This window comes from Polypterus senegalus, chromosome 15, assembly GCF_016835505.1.
Source record: "Polypterus senegalus isolate Bchr_013 chromosome 15, ASM1683550v1, whole genome shotgun sequence".
Classification (NCBI taxonomy): domain Eukaryota; kingdom Metazoa; phylum Chordata; class Cladistia; order Polypteriformes; family Polypteridae; genus Polypterus; species Polypterus senegalus.
In genome coordinates this window covers 2,874,569-2,892,417 of record NC_053168.1, presented here as the reverse complement: position 1 = coordinate 2,892,417, position 17,849 = coordinate 2,874,569, and positions in this window count along the sequence as shown.

The window sequence follows — 17,849 nt, the reverse complement described above, 5'->3', positions numbered from 1 at the left end:
GTGCTGGGCTCTTGAAGATCAGGGACTGGATGTGTGGGATCAGTGAAAAAGCCCCCCCAAGACCACCCCTAGTGACATTATTGGTTCATCCCAAAATTAAAGATTAGTATGACATGAAGAAAACTCCGCAGTGGGTTAATAAGGAGATGAAGAAGAAGTTGTAAAGGAAATGGCATATAAAACTGATAATTCCACTGTGAGTCGTGGGGCATAGGAGAGCAGGAGGGCAACCATTACAAAGGATGTTAGAGAAGCTGAAAAGCAGTTAGGGAGGAACATAGAAGGTAAGGCGAAAGACCACCCTAAGAGATGTTTTCAATTTTGAGACCATCTAAAAGTGAACCATTGATAGTGATGACAATATGAGTGGGTCGTCAGACTAGTGAAACCGATGACCGCCGTGATACAATTTGTCTGGTGAATTCAGTCACTGTGGGGCAATGAAGCAGAATGATTGTGATCAAGCGGAGGAACAAGCAAGGACCTTCCACCTAATCAGGCAGTCAGAGAGACTCAGATGAGTAAAGTGAACTGAAACTCCCACCTGTGGACCAAGTTTGATTTGAACAATTCAACGATAAAAATTAGTGAGGCAGCTTTACTCCTTATTTGGATTTTACACAACAAGGCCATCTGCTGGGGCACTGGGACGCTGTGCCACCTGCCCTTCAAGGGTAAGGTGAAGTTATTTCTTCACAAACATGGCATGTATGCATGTGTCGTGCAAAACTGTGTTCTAGAGTTGAGCGTTTTCTATAAATTAAAAGTATATATCTAGTCCACACAATGGAGGCTACGGGGCATGGAGAGTGAAACTGATGCTGGATGCTGCTGAAGACACTGGAGAAATCAAAAAACATCATCCTCATGGGGCTGCCAGCTTTGACAGACAATTTCATCCTCCACTCCAATCTTTGTTAGCAAACTGCAGTGGGTCCAGGTGGTCTGCCACAAGAGGACCCATACAGTCCAGGGCCAGCCTCTCTAAGGTCTTCATGATGTGGGACGTAATGGCCATTGGTCTGTAGCCATTCTGTGGAAGAAGAAAACGGGAGTAAGACAGTCTTTGCCTTCTTTGGAACACGAAAAATGCAGGAGGTTTTTTCACAGCCGTGGCACTTTTTGCAGGTGACAGAGGACATCACAAAGATGGTCCCTTTGGCTTTTGTTCTGTGCAGTCTCCTCTGTTATGAACGCCCTGAATGGCCCATAGTGATGGTCAGAGGTGGAGACTGCAGTAGGGCTTGTTGAGGTAGTAGGGATGGTGTGGGCATTGGAAGAGGGTGACATGATTTAAAACACCAACTTGCTCTTCCATAGGGCGGAGTGGTGGCTCTGAGGTAGGGATCTGCACTGGCAATTGGAAGGCTGCCGGTTCGACTACCATAAAAACTGACTCTGCTCTGTTCAGCCCTTGAGCAAGGCCCTTAACCTGGGTATGATGCTAATCTGCATCCAGCCCTGCATGTATGCCCTCCAGCCTCCAGGGTTGGTGGCAGAATTGGCACTCCAGCCACCGTAGAAGAACACACACTGTTCCACTCTATCTGAACTAGTGTGGTGCTGGGGTGCCACCCATTGCAGGGTTGCACTCGGGTCCAAATCTGGGATCCTGTGGTGAGTACGGCAATGTGCTATATCAGCGCCTGCTCCGAACCTCTCTCTCTCTGTGCTTGTGTAGCAGTTGCTGTAAAAGCAGGCTGGCACGGGTACCCTCAGCCCCAAAGAAGGCACTCGGAGTCTCAGGACAGGCAGCAGAATCGAGATTTATTGTACGGCGCACATACAGACTCACTTCTGATTGAATGAGCGCCCAGCCATCTTATATTTATTACAATTCTTATCACACAAGTCATTATTCATCCTCATCTGACTCCTCACATTGCCCTGCTCTAGTTCTGCCCCTAATTGATTCCACCATTATTTCTCAGCTGACGGGATGTCAAACCCCACTCTGTCCATCATGTCTGTCTGACGAGGCCTCTCTTTACTCCTTACTAGCTCAGCAGTCACCAGTATTTATAGTTGAAAAGTTCACATTCCCTCTCTAAAAGGAGGAGGCCCACCCCTCCCAGTTCTGCTGCACGAAAAACCTTTGCCTTATGAAATATTGGCGGTTTCTAGCTGCTACAGAATCATAAAAATATGTAGGCATAAGCCTTTTTAATTCTAACTCTAATCTAACTAATATAATACTTACGTTCTCACGTGCTTATAATACTTTGGTAGTACGTGTCGATTACCAGTTTTCAGAATACACTTTTCTATTTTTATGTACTTTCTCCGGTCCTGTTCAGCCAACATACATCAGACTTCCAATGCAACTCGGAGTCCTGCCACGTGCAAAAGTTTACTGACGACACTGCTATGGTGGGCTGCATCAGGAGTGGGCAGGAGGAGGAGTACAGGAACCTAATCAAGGACTTTGTTAAATGGTGCGACTCAAACCACCTACAACTGAACACCAGCAAGACCAAGGAGCTGGTGGTGGATTTTAGGAGGACCAGGCCCCTCATGGACCCCTTGATCATCAGAGGTGACTGACTGTGTGCAGAGGGTACAGACCTATACATATCTGGGAGTGCAGCTGGATGAAAAACTGGACTGGACTGCCAATACTGATGATCTGTGCAAGAGAGGACAGAGCCGACTATACTTCATTAGAAGGCTGGCGTCCTTCAACATCTGTAATAAGAAGCTGCAGATGTTCTATCAGACGGTTGTGGCGAGCCTCTTCTACGCGGTGGAGTGCTGGGGAGGCAGCATAAAGATGAAAGACGCCTCACACCTGGACAAACTGGTGAGGAAGGCAGGCTCTGTTGTAGGCACGGAGCTGGACAGTTTGACATCTGTGGCAGAGCGACGGGCGCTGATCAGACTCCTGCCAATCATGGAGAATCCACTGGACAGGATTATCTCCAGACAGAGGAGCAGCTTCAGCGACAGACTGCTGTCACCGTCCTGCTCCACTGACAGACTGAGGAGACTCCACACTATGCGACTCTTCAATTCCACCCGGGGGGAGTAAACATTAACATTATACAAAGTTATTGTCTGTTATACCTGCATTGTTATCACTCTTTAATTTAATATTGTTTATTATCAGTATGCTGCTGCTGGAGTATGGGGATTTCCCCTTGGGATTAATAAAGTATCTATCTATCTATCTATCTATCTATCTATCTATCTATCTATCTATCTATCTATCTATCTATCTATCTATCTATCTATCTATCTATCTATCTATCTATTGTGATAAGAATGAGTCAGAGACATCATTAAGATTTGGGGCAGCCACCCGTATAATTGAATCGGCTGCAAAAGTAGTTGTAAATAGCACGATGTGCTTAGTTCGGAGTCCAGAACAGAACTGCCTGTACTGAGGCAAGATGGCAGTTTTAAAGGGCTGGAAGGGAAGTGACGTCATCTATGCCGGAACTGGGAGCGGTGTCCTTGTGCCTGGAAGTGACGTCATCCTTGGGGCCGGCAACAGGCGGGATTTCCTGGAAAAGGTCTGCAAGGGACTGAGAGAGATAGTCAGTACACTCCGCCACCCCCTGGCCTGGCGTAGAATTACTAGTGTTTAGGCCCTTCAGCTGGTTCCATGCGCACTATCTATCTATTATATAGTGCCTTTCATATCTATCTATCTATCTATCTATCTATCTATCTATCTATCTATCTATCTATCTATCTATCTATCTATCTATCTATCTATTTATCTATCTATCTATCTATATTGCCTTCAAGACTCCACAGTTTAGATGCGATATTTTCACTTTCACCTCAGGCATTAAACTGGCCAGCCTGGTAGTCAGTAGGGGTATGTGAGTGACCATCCCAGCCAGGCACTTGCCCAAATGGACGTTCACACCCCTGTTTTAAAAGCCCCCTGCAGAGCAGAAAAATCAATGGATTGCTGGACAAGTTGAAGTGACAGATGGCATGGCGATGTGGCACTGTTGACTCATAGCCTTCAGTTCAGTTTCGTTCTGGGTGCTGCCATTACTTGTTCTCCCAGTGTGCACATATTATCCCTTATTGTCCTCAGGTCCACGGTTAGGATGTTCTGAACTGGCCCGAGAGAGCCTCCTTCAGGACAGACTATTGTGAATTCTAGGGGGCATCACAAGCCCCACAAGTCCCGGGTTCAATCCAATGGGGTGTTTATTACAAAATTCCTTGTACAAACAGTTAAATGGGTATCTCGTCTTCTTATTCTCTTCTTCTTTCTCTCTGTTCACACTCCTAGTCCTCCACTCAAGTGTTGCCATCCTTCCTCCCAGCTCCGACTCACCTGGTCAGGGCAGTGTGATCCATTTTATTGAGGACCCAGGAGTACTTTCGGTGCCAGGGCTTTGCCCATTGGAAGTCACAAATAGTAAGGAGTGTGACTCCCCACAGCAACCTTTTGTGGCACCCACAGATCCCAGCATGGCTGGGCTTCTTCTTCTTCTTTCGGCTGCTCCTGTAAGGGGTCGCCACAGCAGATCATCTTCTTCCATATCTTCCTGTCCTTGTCATCTTGCTCTGTCACACCCGTCACCTGCATGTCCTCTCTCACCACATCCATAAACCTTCTCTTAGGTCTTCCTCTTCTCCTCTTGCCTGGCAGCTCTATCTTTAGCATCCTTCTCTCATTAGACTCAGCATCTCTCCTCTGCACATGTCCACACCATTGCAATATCGCCTCTATCAGACTACAATTCCCAGCATTCCCTGCTGGTGTCCCAATGGGTATTGATAACCAGGGCTGCTGCAATCTAGCGTACTGGGGGTAATAAAGAGCCCCTAGAGACAGTCCTTCCCTTTTATCTTGGCCAGGAATGGTATTGTAAGTACATCCAGTCAGGACTCCTGTCTATTCACCTGGGGCTTCCCATCTGGTCAAGGATCCTTCTTGTCCCTTGACTGGGATCCATCCATCCACCTGGGAACTGGTAGGGATGCCGTCCACCCCATATGGCACTTCCACTCTGCATTGCTGCCAGTGTAGACCCATCTGGAGGAGAGCGGACTTACTGAGCATGCAGCTGACTCACACAGTTTTGGGCAGCTGTTCCGTGTCATGTCATCCTAAAACCCCACCAGGAAACGGCCTTGTTTACAGCTCAGATGGATGCGCTGAAGCTGGCTGGGCTCCGTCTGTTATTCTTATTTCATAAAAGCATTTTAATCTCGTTGCGTCTCGCTACTGTTTACACGATGCACTTGTGGAATGGATGTACAAATTTGGTGACATTTTACTTGAGAGGCGGCACCGCCCTTGGTGTGTCGCCTGAAGGCCAAGTGTTATGTTTCATCCAGAGCTTAATCCTTGGCTGAAGTAGAGTATATTTCCTTTTGTTCTGTTATTTTTTATTCCTTGTTTGTCTTGTTATTATGTATATTTTTCTTAATATTGTTATGTTTATTTATGGTTTAATATGAACAGCATGTATTGTGTATTGAAGTTGTCTGAATATGACAGCAGGTTGGCTGAGCCGTCCCCGTATCTCGTCCAGAACCTTCTTAAACGTTGTCGAGATATCCATGTCCAGTTCCATGTCCGTTTGTCCAGACTAAACACAAGAGATGTTCTTCCTGGCTTCAGTCCTCGATGCACGTCCCCTCCATATCCATTGGTGTCCTCAACTATGTGTGTCACCGTTCATGTGTGTGACCTGTAGGGGGCGCATCTGCACCCCAATCACTCCGACACAACCAAACCACACAGTCACAGGTTCAAGGAAGGATCCTTTTATTTAAACAAAAGGTTGTTATCACCTGCTAAATCAATCAAAATTCCTTTTTTATTTTCCTTTCCCATCTCCAATTTCCTCCAAGCAGACCTTGTCCCCCTCCTGCCGACTCAGACCCCCGGATTGGGCAGAGCGGCCTCTTTTCAACCGGAACCCTGAAGTACTTCCGATGCAACAGGTGTAAGAGCCAATCTTAGAAAGTGAAAGTTTGGAGTTAAACTCACATTAATGTTTGCTTCATTTGAATAGAATATCAATTTCTTCCATAGTCATAACTTATGGTGTGATCGTTTCCCCCTATAAGTTAGTAAGAGATAGAACCTCCTTACTGTAACTGAGACACAGTGTGATAATAAGCTCAGTTGTGGTAAGAACTGGTCCCAGTAAAGAGGGACTTGAAAGCCCCATTGTCTACTCAGAGATGAGATAAGCGTACAGTTTTCCGAAATGTTAAGTAAATAGTAACGATCTGAGATGTGACAAGATTTAAGCCTTGAACTGAACTTTTCTTAACATTCATTTTTTGTCTTTTTTTTTTTTTTTTGCTGTTTTAATTTTCTTTTTTGTGTGAACTGTTTTACTATGAAACTTAACTAAACTTTTAAAAACAAAAATATTTTGTCTGTGGAATCATTTTTTGCGCGTCAAGCTTTTGTTGAATCCCATTTTTTGAGTTGAAGCTGCTGAACTTTGGGCATTTTGGGAAATCGCAGCTACGTTTTCGTCAGAAAACTAGCCATCTGAAGGCCTGGAACTAGAACTGGAATCTGCTATCCGAGCACGGAGGACACTTCTGCTCCAGAACTTGTCAACGAAGAAAAAGAACTGAGCCAGACATCCTACACATCAAAAGAGACGGTGGAGCAACACCTAAAGCTACAGCCAGTGTGGCAACACCAACTGAAAAGGAAACCGAGACTGGAACTTGGGTCTTTACTGGGGCCGGAGAAGAATGCGCACTGCAAGTAGTTCTGTTAAGGAAAAATCAGGAGTGGGCAGGAGGAGGAGTAGAGGAACCTAGTCAAGGACTTTGTTAAATGGTGCGACTCAAACCACCTACACCTGAACACCAGCAAAACCAAGGAGCTGGTGGTGGATTTTAGGAGGACCAGGCCCCTCATGGACCCCGTGATCATCAGAGGTGACTGTGCAGAGGGTGCAGACCTATAAATACCTGGGAGTGCAGCTGGATGATAAACTGGACTGGACTGTCAATACTGATGATCTGTGCAAGAGAGGACAGAGCTGACTATACTTCATTAGAAGACTGGCGTCCTTCAACATCTGCAATAAGATACTGCAGATGTTCTACCAGACGGTTATGGTGAGCGCCCTCTTCTACACGGTGGTGTGCTGGGGAGGCAGCATAAAGAAGAGGGACGACTCATGTCTGGACAAACTGGTGAGGAAGGCAGGCTCTATTGTAGGCACAGAGCTGGACAGTTTGACATCCGTGGCAGAACGACCGGCACTGAGCAGACTCCTGTCAATCATGGAGAATCCACTGAACAGGATCATCTCCAGACAGAGGAGCAGCTTCAACGACAGACTGCTGTCACCGTCCTGCTCCACTGACAGACTGAGGAGACCCCACACTCTGAGACTCTTCAATTCCAAACGGACCAGTGCCCATCATGCACAGTGTGACAACCCATGGGTGCTGTAAACGTTAACATTATACAAAGTTATTGTCTGTTATACGTGCATTGTTATCACTCTTTAATTTAATATTGTTTATTATCAGTATGCTGCTGCTGGAGTATGGGGATTTCCCCTTGGGATTAATAAAGTATCTATCTATCTATCTATCTATCTATCTATCTATCTATCTATCTATCTATCTATCTATCTATCTATCTATCTATCTATCTATCTATCTATCTATCTATCTATCAAATCCAAGAAGAGTTAAAGCTATGTAGAAACATACGCCTTTATAGACCTCAGCAGTACAGTAACAATTTCCACTGAAAGGCTCCAGAGACATTTAAGCTTTCAAGAGAGAAGGACACAAGTATTCCTCAAAACTATGAATAATTATGACGACGATTCAAAGATGCTAACCCAGTGTTCTGTCCTATCAGATTTACAAGTCTGTGGTCTCAGTGATGTTGAATAGATTGATTTGCCAAAGGTCTTCACGCAGGTCTCCATTCCAGTGAACAGAGACAGTATTCCACACAAGAAGATATCAATAAGTGGGCATATCTCATGTCTATCTCATATTGACTCTGAAGTTGATCTTCTAATAGGAATCAACTACCCAGAAATCTTCAAGCAGTCACGAATAATACCTAGCCAAGGTTTTGAGTCATTCCGAGGTACTGTGCTCTGATCTACTATCTCTGCATTATCATGAATGAAAGCAGGGTTGCCGTACCTTGAGAAGATTTGAGAGACTGTGATATTATAAAAAGACATTTTGGATGATCGGTTGTGCTTTTGCCGGAGTCACTGAAGCCTTGTTGCAAGGAAGTAATCTGCTTTGTTGGAACGTCCCGATTGTGACGAAATTGCTGTCAGGAAACGTCCTGTCATTTACTCGAAGTGCTGTCATGGCCACATCTAAGCACAGCTCAAGTGAGATCGGGAATGATTTGAGTACAGACTCGAAGTCAGAGAACGTAATTGGAGATCTTAAAGGCCACATAAGTCGGAGGAAAGATAAGCTTTCTGTGCTCATAACTGAAATCGAAAGTCTTAAAGACCATCCATCCATCCATTTTCTAACCCGCTGAATCCGAATACAGGGTCACGGGGGTCTGCTGGAGCCAATCCCAGCCAACACAGGGCACAAGGCAGGAACCAATCCAGGGCAGGGTGCCAACCCACCCCAGGACACACACAAACACACCCACACACCAAGCACACACTAGGGCCAATTTAGAATCGCCAAGCCACCTAACCTGCATGTCTTTGGATTGTGGGAGGAAACCGGAGCGCCCAGAGGAAACCCACGCAGACACGGGGAGAACATGCAAACTCCACGCAGGGAGGACCCGGGAAGCGAACCTGGGTCTCCTAACTGCGAGGCATCTTAAAGACCTTCCAGGAAATCATTTATTTATTTATACTTAGTAGCAGAAAGACTTGCAACATTTTGTGAGACGCACAGAGAGATAGAGGAGTTGCATAGAAGGCTACTATCTGCGTTAAGTAAGGAAGGAGCGATCAAGAAACAGAAAACGACATTCGCCGAAAGCTCTAAGAAATGGAATGAATTAATTGACGCTACAGCGGCATGGCTGAAAGACACACACACATCTGACGAACAGCTAGTTAATCAATTTGAAGAGATGCAATTACAAGAACAGGATCGCTCAGAGTCAAAAACACGAAAGACGTCTCCTCAGCACGCTCTTGATATTAAACTTGATTCTTTAGCCCAGAAAACCGCTGCTGCATCATCACCTCCTTCAGCAGTTATAGTTGAACAATCGGCACTTGATGGTATCCTACAAATGCTACATGAACTTAAAGTTAAAGTAAAAAAGCAGGAATAATCCACATCTGTCACAAAAACTGACATAGAGCTCCAAAAATGATATAATAGACATATTAGCGCCGAATCAAGCTGAATGTCAGAAAGCAATCACTGAAATGGCTAAATGGTTAACTGATCAAAAGATGACACCTGCTCCTGCACCTCCTGCACCTCCTGCACCTCCAGCGCCGCGTGGTGAAGTACCACACAGACAGGTCCTTTATTTTCAGGTGACCCGCTGGTTATGCAGACTTCATCAGAGCCTTTGATCACGCCGTATGTGATGTATTAACAGACTCACAAGATAAATGAGACAACCTGATCCAGTACACCAGAGGTTCTCCTCAAGAAATGATTAAAGGCCGTTCACGACTGTTACCAGATGCAGGCTACTTAGAAGCCAGAAGATTGCTTGAAAGATAATATGGCAATGAGTTATTCGTAGCAGACGCATATCTCAATAAAGTATTGAAATGGCCTCAAACAAAGCAAAACGATGGGGAGCCTCTGAGAGATCACGTGAACTTCCTCTCAATCTGCATGAACACTATGAATGACTCAGGGAATGGCGGAGAATTTAATAGCAGTAATAATGTTTGTGCTTAAGAAACTTCCATTTTCTTTGAGAAATGAATGGGTGAGGTACAGTTAGGTCCATAAATATTTGGACAGAGACAACTCTTTTCTCATTTTGGTTCTGTACATCACCACAATGAATTTGAAATGAATCAACTCAGACGCAGTTGAAGTGCAGACTTTCAGCTTTAATTCAGTGGGTTGAACAAAACGATTGCATAAAAATGTGAGGCAGTTAAAGTATTTTATTAACACAATCCCTTCATTTCAGGGGCTCAAAAGTAATTGGACAAATTAAATAACTGGAAATCAAATGTTCATTTCTAATCCTTGGTAGAAAACCCTTTGCTGGCAATGCCAGCCTGAAGTCTTGAACTCCTGGACATCACCAGATGCTGGGTTTCCTCCTTTTTAATGCTCTGCCAGGCCTTTACTTTCAGTTGCTGTTTGTTTGTGGGCCTTTCTGTCTGAAGTTTAGTCTTCAACAAGTGAAATGCCTGCTCAGTTGGGTTAAGATCAGGTGACTGACTTGGCCATTCCAGAATTGTCCACTTCTTTGCTTTAATAAACTCCTGGATTGCTTTGGCTGTATGTTTTGGGTCATTGTCCATCTGTATCATGAATCAATTTGACGTCACTGAGCTGGATTTGAGCAGACTGTATGTCTCTGAACACCTCAGAATTCACTCGGCTGCTTCTGTCCTGTGTCACCTCATCAATAAACACTCGTGTCCCAGTGCCACTGGCAGCCATCACACTGCCTGACTCCACCGTGTTTTACAGATGATGTGCTATGCTTTGGATAATGAGCTGTTCCACACCTTCTCCATACTTTTTTCTTGCCTTTATCATTCTGGTAGAGGTTCATCTTGGTTTCATCTGTCCAAAGAATGTTTTTCCAGAACTCTGCTGGCTTTTTTAGATGTTCTTTAGCAAAGTCCAATCTAGCCTTTCTATTCTTGAGGCCTATGAGTGGCTTACACCTTGCAGTGCACCCTCTGGATTTACTGTCATTCAGTCTTCTCTTTATGGTAGACTTGATATCGATACGCCGACCACTGGAGAGTGTCGTTCACTTGGTGGGCTGTTGTGAAGGGGTTTCTCTTCACCATGGGAATGATTCTGTGATCATCCACCACTGTTGTCTTCCGTGGACGTCCAGGTCTTGTTGCGTTGCTGAGTTCACCAGTGCTTGCTTTCTTTCTCAGGATGTACCAAACTGGAGATTTTGCCACTCGTACTATTGTAGCCATTTCTCAGATGGGTTTTTTCTGTTTTCGCAGCTTAAAGATGGCTTCTGTCACCTGCATGGAGAGCTCCTTTGACCGCATGTTGTCTGTTCACAGCAAAATCTTCCACATGTAAGCACCACACCTCAAATCAACTCCAGGCCTTTTCTCTGCTTCATTGATAAGACATCACGACGGACTTGAACACACCTGCCATGAAACAGCCTTTGAGTCAATCGTCCAATTACTTTTGAGCCCTGAAATGAAGGGATTGTGTTAATAAAATGCTTTAGTGTCCTCACATTTTTATGTAATCGTTTTGGTCAGCCGACTGAATTAAAGCTTAAAGTCTGCACTTCAACTGCACCTGAGTTGTTTCATTTCAAATTCATTGTAGTAACGTAAAAAAACCAAAATGAGAAAAACGTTGTCTCTGCCCAAATATTCCTGGACCTAACTGTATGCTTACGAGCTTCAAGAAAATAAGAAGAGATCAGGCCTACCCGAACTGATCAACCTTTTGCGTTGTGAACCTGAAATGCTGTTACGCCCTGTCCACAGTCCCGTTCCACAAGACTACACTTATATAGAGAAAAAAAGGAAAGATCGACAAGGGTGGGTTCCCCGCTAAAGAGTGGCCGGAGATCAGGAGGTATTTTCACCACCAATATTTCTGATACAGCCAAAAGAGAGACTCAAGAAATCTCTGTCAAAAACGACTGATAACGATTCCTGCGCATTTAAAACGCCTTGTGTATTCTGCAACGGCCAACACACTCTTGCTGAATGTAATAAAATCAAAGAACTGCCACATAAAGAAAGAATTGACTTTTTCAAATCTCAAGGTTTATGTTTTCGCTGTCTCAAACAGCGACACCTTGGTAAGAACTGTAAAGAAAGAATGAAGTGTCAGACATGTTCTTTTCAGCACCCAGACATCCTACACATCAAAAGAGAGAGTGGAGCAACGTCTAAAGCTACGGCCAGTGTGGAGACACCAACTGAAAGGGAAACCGAGACTGGAACGTGGGCCTTTACTGGGGCCGGAGAAGAATGCGCACTGCAAGTGGTTCCTGTTAAAAAGGTAAAATCCAAGAAGAGCGAGAGGTATGTAGAAACATACGCCTTTATAGACCTGCAATCTGCACTGAAAGGCTCCAGAGACAACTGAGCCTTCAAGGGAGAAGAACACAAGTATTCCTCAAAACTATGAGTAATTACGATGACGACGATTCAAAGATGCTAACCCAGTGTTGTGTCTTATCAGATTTACAAGTCTGTGGTCTCAGTGATGTTGAATAGATTGATTTGCCAAAGGTCTTCACGCAGGTCTCCATTCCAGTGAGCAGAGAAAGTATTCCACTACAAGACGATATCGATAAGTGGGCATATCTCATGTCTATCTCATATTGACTCTGAAGTTGAGCTTTTAATAGGAATCAAGTATCCAGAAATCTTCAAGCGGTCACAAATCATACCTAGCCAGGGAGGTGGACCTCACACCATGAAGACTGCACTTGGATGAGTAGTTGGTGGACCATACAAAGAGACAGATGACCTCGCAAAACAAAGTGGTAAGCTGCCCAAACATTCAATCAATCGTGTGTCAATAACAGAGATTGAAGATATGTTGCTGCGACAGCATAACGCAGATTTCCCAGAGCGCAGCTGTGAAGAAAAGGAGGAGATGTCACTGGAGGACATCAAGTTCATGCGCATAGCCTCAGAATCTGTGAGACTGGTAGGTGGCCACTATTGTTTAAATTTACCTTTGAAGGATGAAACACTTAAAAATGGCGAATAACCGCTGTATTGCTGAACAGCGTGCTATTGGACTCAAAAGAAAATTGAGCAAAAATTCAGGATTCCACGAAGACAATGAAGCCTTCATGAAAGACATTATTGACAAGGGTTACGCTGTCAAGGTACCCAAAGAAAGCCTGAATTGCAATGAAGGCAGAGTGTGGTACATCCCACATCACGGCGTGTATCATCCAAAGAAAAATAAGATTCGGGTGGTCTTGGCCTACACTGCCACCTACCAGGGGATTTCACTTAACAAACAAGGCCCTGACCTAACTAACACACTCATTGGCGTCCTTACAAGATTCAGAAAGGAGCCAGTAGCCTTAATGGCAGACATTAGTGTAAGTCAATGTTCTACCAAGTTAAGATACCAGATAAAGACACTGATCTTTTACGTTTTCTATGGTGGCCTGAAGGTAATCTAAGTGATAGGACATCTCTTTGGTGCTACTTCTTCACCCAGTTGTGCTTCTTATGCTTTGCGTAGAACAGCCGAAGATGCCAGAGATACATTTCCTGAGGAAGCTGTTAACACCTGTGGACCGAGTCCCAGACACAGACAGGAAGACACGTTAAATTCACCAGCACACATTTATTTACAAGTCCAACTATTTACAAAGTGCCACACAACCCCAGGACTTCCCCAAAGTCCAAACCTCTCACACACTTTGCCTTTCTCTTCAGGCCGCCTCCACTCTCTCCTCTCTTACTTGGTCCTCTCCTCACCCGACTCCAGCCATCGAATGAAGGGAGGCGGCCCCTTTTATAAGCACCCGGATGTGCTCCAGGTGTGTTCTGGCAACCTCCCACCGACACGCCCCAGTGTGGCGGAAGTGCATCCCCGGAAGCACTCCGGGTGTCTCCAAGGTCCAGGGTCTCCAAGGCACTGGGGCGCCCCCTGGCGGTGACCACGGGCCCCTACAGGGTTGAGCTTCAAAGCTCTGTACCCGTGGTGTCCATAGCAACCAGGGTGGCTGCCCCCACGTGGTCTGAGGTGGGTGTACACCCTCTAACGGTCCTCCAAGGCGTCCCGGCCGGGTCGCCACCCTAGCCATCTCCGACACACCGTTCTCAATAACTTCTATGTGGAGGATTGTCTAAGGTCAGTGACAACAGAAGAACAAGCAATAAAGCTGGCAGAGGACCTCCAAGCTCTATGCCTCAAATTGGGATTCCACTTGACTAAGTGGGTGAGTAACGACAGAGCAGTTTTATTGTCCATACCTGAAGAAGACAGCGCTCACGAACAAAAGGACTTAGACTTGCGCCGCAGTCTCCTTCCCACAGAGCGTGCCCTGGACATCCAGTGGTGCACAGAAACGGACAGTTTCAAATTTCAGATGAAGTTACAAAACAAGCCCGCTGCCTGTTGTTAGCTCAGTTTATGATCCATTTGGTCTTCTAGCACCCGCCTTACTGCCAGCAAAGCTTATTATCCTAAGAGACTTGTGCAAAGAGAAAATTGGGTGGGATGAAGAAGTAGAAGTCAAACACGTTCACAAATGGAAAAAATGGATGGATGATTTGCAGTTGCTTACAGACTATAACGTGAACCTACCGGGTTTGGAATCATCAAGTCAGCACAAACGCACCATTTTAAGATGCTAGTGAAGATGGATATGGCACCGTCACCTACCTTGTCTTAACCAATGAAGAAGGCATTGTTCATTCCTGATGGGCACGTCAAGAGTTGCACCATTGAAGCAGGTCACGATTCCAAGATTGGAGCTCACAGCGGCCGTTGTGGCAGTAAAAATGGACAAAGTGCTTAAAGGTGAGCTTCAAATGCCCTTACAAGGATCTACATTTTGGACTGACAGCACCAGGGTGCTAAAATACATTTCAAATGAAAGCACTCGATTCAAGACTTTTGTAGTCAACAGAATCTCCGCGATCAGAGATCATTCACAACCTTCACAGTGGAGGTACAGTATGTCACGTCCGCCCTTAACCCGGCTGATCAAGCATCTGGAGGGCTAAGCATAGAAAACGTTCTCAAAAGCACCACATGGTCCAAGTTTCTTATTGAAGTCAGAACGTGAGTGGCCAAAAAAGACCAGATCAACTGAACGATTCACTCTGTGAAGTTAAAACTTGTGCAGTTAACATGACAAGAATAGAGGAGGCAACTGAACCCATCAACAAATGAATCACTTACTTCTCAGACTGGCATCGCTTGAAGAAAGCAGTGGCTTGGCTCCTCAAGTTTAAAGACCTACTGCTGCACCCTTAACGCGCACACGTACCGGTCCCGGGACATAACAGCGTTTTAAAAACGTTACAGTAATGTGTGCATGCCCCTCTGCCATGCATCTCGACACCCTACCCATCAAATGAAACTTCAAAGTCTCGTCTTACCGATGATATAAACCATTTTGACACACAACAACCACAGCACTGACACTAAAGCCTTTTTTACAGAGAAGTACATACTTTTAAGAGTTGACTTTCCCTACCTTTGAAGACCCCCAGCAAGTCAAACATCAATATTTCCGAGCAGTATTGATCCCATTCTGTCCGTAAGGCTCCAGCGAATATAATCCAGTAAAACGATTTAGGTCCAAAACACACGATATATCCTCAAAGGGACAAAAACTCCAGAAAACGTTTCATAACTTGAGACCACCTAAGTAATTTTTTTTCACTTATATTGCTCATATTAGACGTAATTTGTTTCTGTCGGCGATAACCATGCTACCGCATGAAATACGGAAGTGTTAGCTTTCGAAAGACACCTAAGTTGGCCAATTACGACGGGTCTGGGGTTGACTGGCACCTCGTATAGCCAACGAGTGTCACAGACAGCTGAAGGATGACGTACAACTCCAAACCCTGGTAGAATCTACCAGTTTGATTGGACACTGTGAGTGACACTCAAAACTTACAGCCAATGAGCAGCCGAGCATTTTGATATGTAACTTGCCATACTAACTTGTAAACAAAACGATCGGAGCTGCGCGAAGTTGGCATTTGTGCCAGTCTGCCAAGTTGGTGTGTGGTTGTTTATTGTGATTTCGCCAAGTTTTTTTGCATTTTAAATATGAATAAACGTACCGATAAACGTAAATAAATGCTCGATTAAATAATAGAGGCATGTACGCGGCGTGAAAGTATTCAACCGGCCCAGGTGACGTCTAATGGCAGAGAGCGACGTGCCACGCCTTTGTGCTTTCTGCTTGCTAGTGATTGCTGCCATCAAGTGGCACATGGAAAAACGCTGAGCTGTGTTGTAACAGTTTGTAAAAGAAATGTATATAGTTTGTGTGCATTTTATAAAAAAAAAAATAAAAAATATAAATATATTTTTGGCCCATAAGACTTGTATTGACTATTTTTACATAGAAATGTGTATTTTTTTATTGTTTTTATTATTTTTATAACTAATAGAGTGACACTGTGTGTAGATATAGATTCCTTTAGGTGTGAGCTTTCAGTAGAGCCCTCATTGATATCTGTGGGTTGAAGCATTCAGAAGTTATTACACTTTTAACATACGTTACAAAATGTGGATAATGGTCCCTCTAAAAACCCCCTGGACATGCCCACATAAAAACTGGTGTCAAAAATGTCATTTTGACTGGTATTCTTTTCAAATTTCAAATGTGAGTAGTCGACAAGTTATTCTGTTGGTACATCGTGTGTTTCTGTCCCCACCTACCTACTGCAGCTTTATTTTCCTTTATTTTCATAAAAAAACTTAGGCGAGAACAAAAAAATCCATTTTTTTTGTGAGTTCTAATGTGCATAACTTTTGATCAGTCACACCTACAGTGATTCTGACTACTAAGGGTGAAACTAGAGAATGTGACCTTTACAAAGAGACCAAACGTGTGTTTATACTCCAGATAGTTCAATAACAGCAATGATTCTAATTTGGAGAGGTCGAATTACAAGCGATTTAGCAAAAATGACCCCGAATGATAAGGGGTTTTAAGAAATGGAAGAAAAACATTTCAACTAGAAGTCAGTCAATCTAAAAGTAATCCAGAAGAACAAAAATCACTCATCGCAAAGCACATGAAAAGGTATAAACGGACCTTAAAACCATTCCCAAGAAGACGCTGGAAACAAATTCACTACATGGCTGATTTGTTTTGGAAACGATGGACTAAAGAGTATTTGCCAATACTTCAAGAACGTCAAAAGTGGCTTGCACCAAGAAGAAATTTCGAACCAGGGGACGTTATTCTAATTGTAGACAAAGCTACACCTCGCAGTTCCTGGGTAATTAAGGGGTCGAGTCATTAAGACAATGCCAGACGGCAAAGGTGCAGTCAGAAGAGTTTGTGTGCAGACCGAAACCAGCACACTGGACAGACCCGTGACTTCAAGAAACAGCCAACGTTTGAAATAGGAAAGTTTTAGAATGCTTGCAGTGTTATTGCTAGTGATTAAAAAGAATAGTTAATATAAAAGTAATTGGCTCATATTGAAGTAAAGTATAGTAATTGTCTCCGCTCCTGCATAGCCAATTAGGGGCCGGAAATGTAAGAGCCAATCTTAGAAAGTGAAAGTTTGGAGTTAAGCTCACAGCGCCATGAAAGATCAATACTGCCACCTGGTGTAGTGGGGGGACACATAGCCCCGTGAGGCAGTCACCCTCTGTCCTCCACTCCTAAAGGCCTCCTAATTGGGAAAGATACCACTAACCAACCCGATTGGGATGCCTGCCTATCTACCACTAATAAACCCAATTGGGATGCCCATCTATCTACCACTAATCAGCCTAGTCGGGATACCCACCTATTTACCACTAATCAAACCCACTGCGATGCCCATCTATCTACCACTAATCAACCCAGTCAGGGTGCCCGTCTATCTACCACTAATCAACCCGATTAGGATGCCCACCTATCTACCACTAATCAACCTGGTCAGGATGCCCGCCCATCCATATCATTCCATTATAACAGCTCTCTGGCCAGGGTGGATGGTTCCTTAAAAACAGCAAAATATGCATAAATTAAGAAAACACATGAAAAATAACAAACCAAGATCAAGAGAAACAACAAT